Source organism: Erithacus rubecula (genome assembly GCF_903797595.1).
Source record: "Erithacus rubecula genome assembly, chromosome: 3".
Classification (NCBI taxonomy): Eukaryota; Metazoa; Chordata; class Aves; order Passeriformes; family Muscicapidae; genus Erithacus; species Erithacus rubecula.
Window position 1 is genome coordinate 99,815,423 of NC_136689.1, and position 11,649 is coordinate 99,827,071.

Consider the following 11,649-nt stretch of genomic DNA (forward strand, 5'->3'; position numbering starts at 1 on the left):
TTCGGGATGGGGTAGAAAAAAGAAAACAAAACAACAATAAAGAGGAAATTCTCTTCCAGAAACAAAAGTTATGGAAGTAAGTTACTTGACAACAAAGATAAGATGTTGCAGATAAATAAGATGATGGTCTTTTTCTTAAGGTCTTGGATATGTTAGTTCAGACCTCTAAATTAATGGGCTATATTTATAAACTGTTAAGTAAAAGAAGCTTATCACATTTAAATAACTTTTTAAAAGGCGAAGCCTACTGACTATTTACTGAATACATACTTTCCTGTTAATCTTCAACTCCCTAAAACTTATATCTTCTATGCTGGAAAAAATATCACAGCAAAACAGGACAAAAACAAACAACCTCCAAAGCAGCAATGCAATTTGGATATTACTGAGATAGATAGATAGATAGATAGATAGATAGATAGATAGATAGATAGATAGATAGATAGATAGATATAGATAGTGAGATAAATAAAGAGCCAGACAGATAGATAAAAGCTATTATAAAATGGCCTATTCTCCATGCCAAAATTGGACCTCCTTGCTCATTTAATCAGTGTACAGATATTTGTAGGTATGCAAAAAAGTATTCTTCATTTTTTTTTTCATTTATTCATATTCTTCCTTCCCACTTAATATTGAGACTATTCCAGAAAAGGAGCTAAGCATACATTTTTCCCTTACTTGGTTTAATTTGACTGGGGCTTCTTTGCACACTGTCTTGTGCTGATTGATTAATGATATGCTGATATATAGAAAATTCAGTCCAAACTCTATGAGATGTTTGGCCATTCATTTTTCCTGCATAATTCACACATGTTGTGCTGCCCTTAGAGTGGGGGGATGATACACGAAATTCACGTAAAAGCTATGCATTGCAAGGTTTAACTTCTTTCCTTTTCCTGAACTGAAATGCTTTAGGAAGCTCGAGAAGTAGATAAAAATGCATTATTTTAAATTACATGTAAGGAGGGACATATGAGACTGCAGTAGAGGAGCATGAAATTTCAAGGATTAGACCAAAAAGCAGAAAAAAGTCATAACTTTGAATTGGCAGATCTTCTTCTGAAGTTTTTTTTAAATTTTCTTTGAAGATAGCATATTCCAGATTTTAAAAAAATATTAGTACGAGATTAGCCTATAAAATGTTGGTAACTATAAACAGTTCCACAGATTAAATATATGCTATTGTGAGGTGGGAAATAAAGAGGTATTAAAACACTTATTTGTTCTAACACATTATAAAAATTAGATTATGCAGCAAGATTTCTGCTGATGGCAGATCATTAGTTTACAAAGACGTGATCACTTCCAATATCAGTATTTACCAAATTTACAAGTAACTTTAAATGTTACTAATCAAACTACTTTTTTGCAGACTTTCACTTACATTTCCAAAAATTACTTTGAGCATATTCCTCTCTTATTTTCAATCCCAAAGTGTTTTCCAAGTCAAAAATTAAAAAAAAACCAAACAAAAAACCAAAAAAACAATAACCAAACAGCTCTTTATTTATGATTTGTCTGAACAAATACATTACGAAGGTGGTTTTCATGCTTCAATTTTTGGGTTTTTTTTCTAATGCTATTTGCACAAATCACTCATACACATCTTAGGCCTTTGCCCTTTCATGTATGTACTCATATAGCAAAAACATGGCCTGTACTTTTAAAATTAACTTGGGAATAAAATTAGAAACCTAATAAGGATGTCTGAGCTACCTAAAGGGTTTTCTAAATCTCTGAAGATTATCATTTCAGTGATCATTTTAGTATATTTTGAGAATTTTACACTACTCTTACTCTGTAAAACCACAAGTAAAATAACCAAATAATAGAGTTTCATCATTGCAGGCCATAATACATCCAGTACAAAGCTGTGGTGGTTTGTTGGAGGTTTTTTGGTTTGTTTTCTTGGTTTTTAGCATAGTTTATTCTGGAAAGGAATCTATTTTGAACTGAATACCTCAGGAAAGATTGGAAAATTTACACTGACAGGTTGTTTCAGGTCAAGCACTCCCTTTCCTTAACTTCTGTCTGCTTTGAATTGTGTGATTTCATCTTTCAGGTGAATCTTGTTATTTGTCTGTATAATTTAAGGAACTCCTTTTACCCAACAGTTTCTCTGTAACTAGAAACTCAGATGTTTTATTCAACACTCTATAGTTCTAAAAGAAGGAGGAAGATACAGAATTAATTTTTGTATCAATATTTTTGTGTTAAAAATGTGTGAACACAAAGTTTAAAGATAGACATTAGAGAAGTCAGGATATTCATAGCTCAGCACCTTTTCTGTGCAACAGCAACACCAGTAGGTTTTCAACAAGCTTTTCATCAGCGCAGCTGTTCTTAACATTTTTAAGCTGTGAGCAACTTAGCAGACTTGTATAATGACACTGAATATCAGAAATGCATCCTGTACCAGACATTTTAGGAATCTCATTACGCAGCAATTGAAGACGTAGCAGCTGCATGCCGAAACAGATGGGTGTACTGGTCTGAATAGTCCTGATCTTCTCCACTGGAAAATCTGGGATAGCAACAACCTGTTGTGTTGCAGAATGTGAAGATGTGAAATTTTTTTACATAATTTTTCTTTTTTTGATCGTAGTGTTGCAGGTACTGTTGCAGATTCCTGACTATAATGCCCAGATCAAGACAGCATGGAAGGGCCTGTTTGTAAATGCAAAAATTGCCATCAACTTTACTTCTTTGAAGGTACCCTATTGTGGGATATCTGCAGTGTTTGTGCTGACTCTGGTACTCCGGCACTCAGTTACAAAGTGTCTTTCATCCATGAGAACAAGGACACAGTCCTTGTCCTTATTAACTGCTGTGCTACATTCTGCTAATGCTCTAAGTTCTTCAGGCCCCACCAAAAAGCCCTAATAAAAAAAATGTATAAGTATATACATGTAGGATTCTTATTTGATAGCTTCATGTTGATAAAGTCCATGTGTAGGACATAATTTGAAAGTGAAAAACAAACCTACTTGCCAACTTCATGCAGTCTGATATAATGGGGGTTTTGTCCAGTATTTGTTATGGTTGGTAGTGAGCACAGAGGCCAGTTGCTGCCCAAAAGTGTCTGAATGTATTTACAGCTCTCAACAGTAGTTCAAAGTGTTTGCCACCTGGTAGGAAGAAATCATATAGGAGGAAATTCTTTTTCTCTTTTGCTGAGGAAAAATATTTCTTGTGCTGACCTTTTCCCAGTGACACATTGATCTTTCCCTTGCTGTGAAACTCCACTAGCAGGCCTCATTAGTGGGGTGAAAGAAATTTAGTTCAAAGATATTCAGAAATGTAATGAAATTATCAAGTTAAGAAAATAATCAGCAGTCCTAGGTGCAGTCTTTCTTTAAAGTATGAATCAACAGAATGTTTAGAAATTACACAGAATTTATTTTTTCAAATTATTTTTAACAGAACTGAAGGCTTGAATAAGAGAGGCTGGCACCTTTCACTTCACTGTCACTGGATTGAATCCTATTCAGGTTAGGTGTGAGAAGAATTCTGTTATCACAATGGCTGTGTATGGCCCATATTGAAGGAGTTGTCCATAGTTGGGGGATAGTGGTAATAATGATACAGTCCTTATTAACATCCTTAGTGGAACTGTTTATTGAGCAGGAAAGTCAAATTGTAAATGTAGAAAAGGAATGAGTTACACTGATCTCTAGAGTTTGTCCCTCCAAGTCATTATTCTTGCAGGTGAATTCTTCTCATGTATTTGTTGTAAAAAGTATCATTCCAATCTTATAAGTCTTATTGTGCTAATGGAAATACTTTAACTGTAAAATACAGTGAAAGGTAAATTAATTTCTGTACCTCCAATCTTGTCTAATAAAGATTTTATTAAGGACATAATACATTGTATTATGTTACAAATGCAATGTTAAGCAAAAATTATTTGCAAGCAATGCATTTAAATTTATTTATAGGCTTTGTGAATTTTTTGACTAATAGTTGGCCATCTGCATTGTGCATTTTACATAATAACTTGAAATATTCTACTGAACTTTAGTGGATATCAGTCAATTGGAACAGAGTCTTTAGCAGAAATGAAAAACTGACCTGAATATCCCTAAAATGCTTCAGGTCCCTTTTGCCTGGGCAGGCAAGTTCTGTGTTGCTGTTGTCTGCCCCTGCAAATCTTGTAGTTATGTTTCCAGAAGATCCTATCTTCCTTCTTCAGGAGAGTTTAAATTTTTTTGCCTGAAGAAGCCAATTGAGCCATATTCAGGTACTTCTCTAATGGTAAGGCAGACATAACTTCCCTCGGATTACTTGCATTTGCTTCACTTTGTACTATGTATGTTTGATAGAGTAACTTGTATTTTCTGTATTTGGTCAGTGAATCCACCCATGATTTATCAGTACAGAGGGGTTTCATATCCATTAACACTTCTGTTAAATACTTGCACTTTGACATTATATTTTGTCTTGAATAAAGTTTTCTTAATAGAGCAGAAAATATTTCTCTGGGAAGACAGGGAATCAATTCCAAGAGTAGGAAACAGCATGTGATGGCATCCTGTTGTAGAGAGATTCTGTCAAGATTGCAGCTTTGAAATAAAAAATACTGAAAAAGGGTTTTGTTCTTTAAGGTGTTTTGTAGGTTTATATAATCTTTGATTTACTTTCTATCATTACTCTGTGTATATGTGCATATGTGAATATGCCCAAGGGAATGGACTGAACTTGTGTCAGGGGTTATTAGAGAGAGATATTAGAGAAAGATTCTTCACCCAGGGAGTGGTCATGGCACTGGAACAGCTCCCTAGGGAAATGGTTACGGCACCAAGGCTGACTGCGTTCTGAAGTATTTGGGCAACACTCTCAGGCACCTGGTGTGATTCTTGGGGACTGTCCTGAACACGGCACTAGTTGGACCTGATAATCCTGATTGGTCCCCTCCAACTCAGCATATTCTGTAATTCTGAGATTCTACATATTCTACATACATACATACATATATATATATGTAAAGTATATATAATCTCAGCTTCAGTTGCTAAAATAGTATTCACAGCCTTCATACTCCACTCACATTCTATAATAAACAGGGAAATGTTTCTGTACTGCTGTGCATGTGCAAATTTAGGGCTTTTTGCAGGGGATGTTTTTTCCTGGGGGTTTTTGGTTTGGAGTTTATTTTAGAGCTAGAGGAGGGCTCTGCTTCACCTGAAATTTGGCCAGATAATTTTTGACTCTGAATAATCTGGTATAAATTGAAATATATCTAAAATGTAACAGCATGTTTTCACTAGCCAAAGCAGCATGTTTGCTGGATTTTACAGGTTATGTAACCTCTTCCCTATTTTCTACACTTGAAAAACAGGTTCAGATGTTGCAAATTTTAATTAATCTGTACATAGTTCTTTAAGACCAAAACCCACAAAAAGTAGTAGAAATACAAACACATCAGCTAGCAAAATAAACCTCCATTGAAAACTTGCCTTTCCTTATGCTGTACGGTGATTGGTACTGAAAGTCTTCTAACACAAAAGCTGTGTTTCAAGGGGGATTAAAATGAGCTTTTTGATACAGATTCAGAAGACCTATATAGATGTCATCTATATTTCTGTGCTTAAGGTTTTCTTTTTAGATAGGAATCTCTGAGCACCTGAACTGTAGAAAATAGAAACCAGAGGGGGGTCAGATAATGAGTGGTGTCCCTTAGGGCCCCGTCTTGGGACTGGTGCTCTTGAAACCTTCATCTGTGACATGGACAGTGGGATCGAGTGCACCCTCTGCAAGTTTGCAGATGACACAAAGCTGAGCTGTGCAATTGGCCCAGGAGAAGAATGGGATGCTATCCAGAGGGACCTGGACAAATTTGAGGACCTCATAAAGTTCAACAAGTCCTAGTGAAAAGTACCACACATGGGTTGAGGTAATTCCAGAGATGGGCACAGACTGGAATAAGAACTCATTGAAAGCAGCCGTGATGAGAAGGATTTGGGGCTACTGGTGGATGAGAAACTGAATGTGAGCCATCAATGTGATAATCTGGACATGGGGTCTTACAGCCCAGAAACCCAACCATATCCTGGGCTACATCAACAGCACTGTGGCCAACAGGTCAGGAGAGGTGGTTCTCCCACTCCACTCTGGTGAGATCCCACATGTAGTGCTGCATCCCCAACACAAGAAGGGCAGGGACCTGTTAGAGTGGGTTCAGAGAAGAGGAAGAAAAGATGATCAGAGGGCTGGAGCAGTTCTCCAATGAAGGCAGTTTGAGAGAGTTGGGGTTGTTCAGCATGGAGAAGGGAAGACACTGGGAGACCTTCAGGGAGCCTCCTTGTGCATAAAAAGGACTTAAAAAAAACCAGGGAGAGTGACTTTTTACATGGGCAGATAGTGATAGAACAAGGAGGAAATGTTTTAAACTAAAAGAGGGAAGGTTTAGATTAGATGTTAGAAAGAAATTCTTCACTGTGGGGATGGTGAGGTACAGAAACAGGTTGACCAGAGAAGTTCTGGATGCCCCATGGCAGGGGGTTTAGAATTAGATGTTCTTTAAGATCCCTTCCAATCCAAACCAGTGTTCGATTCTATGATACAGGTCACCTGTATCAGTGCCACTGGACCTCTCCTGCCTTGGGAGAATCACAGCTTTTGATGTGGAGAGATTTCTTATTTTAGTATTTGAAATGTTTTCTCTAACAGAAGTAGGAAAATTGTGCAGATGAAGAGAATGTAAATTTTTCATTAACTTTGAAGCAGCTGGTCCCAGAAGCTCTTCAGGGAATATCTTATTTTTAATACACTGAAGTGCAGCCTAAAACTCAAAAACCCTGTTAAATTCATCCTAGTTTACAGTATTGAATCCAGAAATATTCCTTTTGGGACCAAAATATGAGTATCATATTTGTGGGTTTGGGTGTGGCAGAATTGTCAGTGACTAATATTTTGGGCTACATTCAATCTTCAAAGATGAAAGACACAGTCCTTAAGGAGGGAATTTATTGTTATATGTGAAAATACCTAGAAAATAAATAAATTGAAGTGTATAATCTGGTTTTAGTTAATATTATTGAACTATGGCAAGAAATCTTACTGAAACATTGAAAGAATGCTTAAGAATAGATAGGTCTCAGCAATCTCTTAATCTAAAAAAAACCCCATTTTCACTTGCATATTTCAAATAGCATAAAATAACTTGCTGGAATCTTTAAAAAGATAGCTTTATATAGCAAAAAACCCAAAGAGAATTCCAGTTATTCTTATCTCTTAAGAAAGAGTAAAACCTGAGTGGGAAAATAATTACAAAACCTGAGTTGAGATACAGCTAATGTCTGGATAAAAAGGTACAAAGAGGTATTGCTCTAGAGATATTAGTATGTTATTTGAGACAATTTATCTGCTCTTCTCTTTTACCCTTATATTACTCCTCTATTTGTATTCAGAGCACAGTTATTCCAGCATCATTCTTAAAATTTATTTTGAAGAGCAAAATAGTCTATGCTGGACCCCTTCATGATACAGTTCCTCTTCCATGCTGGTTGAACAGCGGGAATTAGGAATGAGGTTTAGAAAATAAACCTGAGCTGAACTTCTACTTTTCTACTGAAAGTCAAATTTACAATCCCTTGCACACAGCAGGTCAGGGAATTGGATAAACACAGGATCGTACATTGAAGTACTTTTGGCATTTCTGATAGGTTCAATGTCCTCTCTTCTTCCTCAAGGAATCAGGGTGAGTATTGCCTCCTGGTGCTTGACAGCTATTAGTCAGGACCTCACTGGGCTCTATTTTAGAGCATGATAGATGGTACTGGACAGAATTAACTCTACTGCAGTTAAGAATGCATTTATTATTATTATTATTTTAAAGATTAAATTTGAAACTTCATTGTAGGACCTTTTCATGAGGTTTCTGAGCTGACATCATTACTGACATTGAGACAAATTGGTTCTCTAATTCTGTAAAATAGTTTTATGACTCTCATGTGCAAAGTTGGTTTGTGCACATGTGTTGGAAAGTCTTCAGCCCTGGCTGATTGCCATGTTCATTTGCTCTGGGTGCAATTAACATGACTCATCAACATTTCCTGATTATGCATCTCTTCTTCAAATTAGGCTTCTTGTACTGAAATTCCAGCACCAACCTCTAAAGCAAATCAAAGAAGGAAAATTTTTAACCACTTAAATGCACAGGTTACAAAATATTCACCAGAGGAGGCTCACCTAGAACTTCCATACTGTGGCCAAAGAGATGGAGAGATACACCACTGCCTAATGCAGTGATGGGAAGGGAAGCTAAAGAACTGAACTTGGTTTCTTGTAGAAAAATATCAATATTGATGCAAAGAATGTTATTGTTAATTATTATAACATACACGCATACATGATGTCATTACAAACCTGACAGGTTCTGTAAGGTTTTTCAATATCTATAAACACCTATAAACTATAAAGTTTATAAACACAATTTAGGTAACAACATGCAGCTTTTTTCTGTATACACAGCTCTATGTATCCACAATGGACCTTCTGATGAAGCCTAGCCATCACAGTCCCATCTTTCATTCCACTGAAAATTTTCATTAGTACTGTCAGCTGGATTATCAAAATTATAGTAGTAATTTTCAATAAAATTCAAATAGATTTTCCAGAGATCAGTATATTTAAAATATTATTATTATTATTATTATTAATAATAATAATAATAATAATAGTTTTAAACTAATTCTAATATTCCAGTGCTTTAGGAAAGAATAATCATTAATTACTGCAAACCAAAGCAATATATTGATAAAACTAATGGTAAATTTTTAGTTAAAGACTATACCTTCATAATCTTATGTAAATTTGAAGAAAAAGATATTTACTTCTTGGCTCCTTCAGGTTCAGAATTGTCACATAAATTTAAATTGTAGCTAACATGGGAATGCATTATGGGTGATTCTGAATTTTAAACTGATCATAAGTTTTTTTAGGGAAATGTGATTTTTATTCTTAGTTTTAGATATGATTAGGTTCAAAGTGGTTTATGCAACCTACAGGAAGAATAAAAAGCCTTGAGGAAAGGTGAATTAAAAGATCTTTAACTCCTTCATTGTTTATTGACAACATTAGTGGATCTGGGATAGACTTGCAAGATCATGCCTGTGTTCCAAGTAATCTTATGAAAATGTACAGTGGAGAACTCAGCTGTTGATTCAAACAAATTACCCATTATTGAGTGTTACTTATTAGGAGTTTTTACAAGGCATTATAAATTTAACTTCTAGCAAGCTGAAAGGAAATAGCCCCAGGGGATATCAACAGAAAGTGCAGGAGACTACTTTGATTGCAGGCTGGAAAGGAAGTGACTCAGGATGCTTTGAAGAAAGTAAAGGGTATAAATGAGAAAAGGCTCATGTGCAACCAGAGTGAAATTCTTAAACATTTGATCTGCTAAATGCTTTTTCTCTGTAGTTTTTTTTTTCCATTTATATCTTCAAAAATATTCCATAGAAACATCTCAAAGGGTGGAAAGTCTTACACACAAGGAGTTCTTGGACTTTAACTAATGTTAGTCCTATAAATTGAAATAAATACTTTACTAAATAATTTAATAAATACTTTAATAAATAATTTACTTCAAATGTTTTTATTTTTTCCAAACTTCTACTGTATTTCACTTCATGGAGAACACCCTCAAGCAAGACAATTTCAAGGCACTGACACATGGCACTAGTTTAAAATGGAATATGTGACTGATTCCTGCATCCAGTCCAAAATTTGGATGTTTTTTTGATCTCTCAAACCATACTTTGGATTGCAGAACCAGACCAGAGTTTAAAAATTACTTTTCATCTCCTGAGTTAGCTGGCATAGAATTTACAGAGAGTAGTACAAGGTAATAAAAACATGCTAAAGGGACTTCATGATGCATTGATGATAAAATTGCTACCTTGTATTTAATGTCACTTAACCCAGGTGTTTCAGTTCTCTATTTGCAGAATTGGGGTTCTGGGTATGAGGGGTGAGCATCTAAAGATAGAGAACAAGCAAAGATTTTCTAACATCAAGAGAAAAATGTAGTCTTTAGGTAAACATAATTAATAGGCAGCATGTGTTTCTGATGTTGTTCAAGTTTTTCCCAGAAATTACTTCAAATTACTTATTTTGTCATAGAATTTTAACTTGACTAGTTATACTTCAAATCTTAAATATGGTAGATAAAAGTTAATTGTATTTTATCATCCCAGTAACTCTCATTTTGATTAGCTAAATGCCAAATACCTAACCATCATGAGCCATGTCTTTTTTTCACTTGATTGAAAATGTACAGTTCTTAAAGTGCCTAATTAACTCTATAGGCACTCAAATCTCTGCCTGGATGTCCACAGCAGTCTGTATGTCAGCAAGGTGGACATAGATATGTTCCAGCTCAGCCCTTTGGGATTCTTCTATGAGTCATCTCTGCTTTCCTTAGTCAATTCCTTTCTTCTTGCTTAGAGCAGGTCCAGTGTATCAATAATTAAATTAGCTTAGCAGAAAGCAACTAGCTAACTGCTTTCCTTGAAATGAATCACTGCAAGAAGAGGATGTAGTGGGGATGCTTTTTGGGAGATTGCTTTTTACTCATTCAGGAAGTGAAAGGTTGTGATTTATCACAGGCTAACCAGCTAAAACCACAGGAATGCAGTAGTTTGTAGTTAAAAGGAGCCTCTGGAGGTCATCTTGTCCAACTCCCACTCAAGCAGGGTCATCCAGAGCCACTTGCCCAGGATCATGTCCTGTTGGGCCAGCTGTACCATACACAGCTACGTGTTCAGGTTTGACTGCTTGAAATCTCTGGCAGTCCAACTCCTACAAATAATGGTCTCAACACAGGCCAGACCTGGGTCAAACACAGTGCCAGGTATCACCCTCCAAAATAAATTAACATTTTCACTTGCTTTCTAATTTAGATAGTCCACACAAGCTGCCTCATTGGTCATATCACCCCAGGCCAATGACTTAGATTCTCTCTCTGTCTGAAGCCAATTATCTCTCGTTAACTGAGTTGCTATCCTAACCATTTTACACAAATATAAATTGAGTTTATTCAAGGTTTTTAATTTCTTTTCTAAACTCTCAGAGGCTGGGCAGAGGTAGTCCAGTTTGGGTTCTCTGTTCTTGGTTATCTCAGCAAATAAAAGAATCCTCTAATGAGGTAGAGCTGAGCAGGCATAATCTACATCTCACTTATCTGTGTGCTGCTTTCAGGCAGGTTTTGCTCCTAAATAAGCTGAAAAGCCCAGGGAGAAATGCATTAAAAAACTCTTTTTTTTTTTTTTTTTTTTTTTTTTTTTTTTTTTTTTTTTTGACTGAGTGTTATCACGGATGACCTTTCTAAAGTAAAATTATTTAAACATCAGATTTTGTAGATTAATTGGCAAGGACCAACTAAATAATGAAGCATCACTAAGGAGAGCAAACTGAGTAATTTTCAACAGCAATGTGCTTAATGACAATATATTATAGATTCTGGGGTGTTGTGGCTTTGAGTATTGGCAAGTTTTTCGCATTTCATATAACCTTGTTTTCTATTCCAACATACTAATTTGTAATTAGAATTTCATGTTTATGCCTGCTTTTGTTAATACATTATCTTCTGAACATCAGATGTGTTGACTGATATTTTCAGCCAAGAAAGAAGACTAATTAATT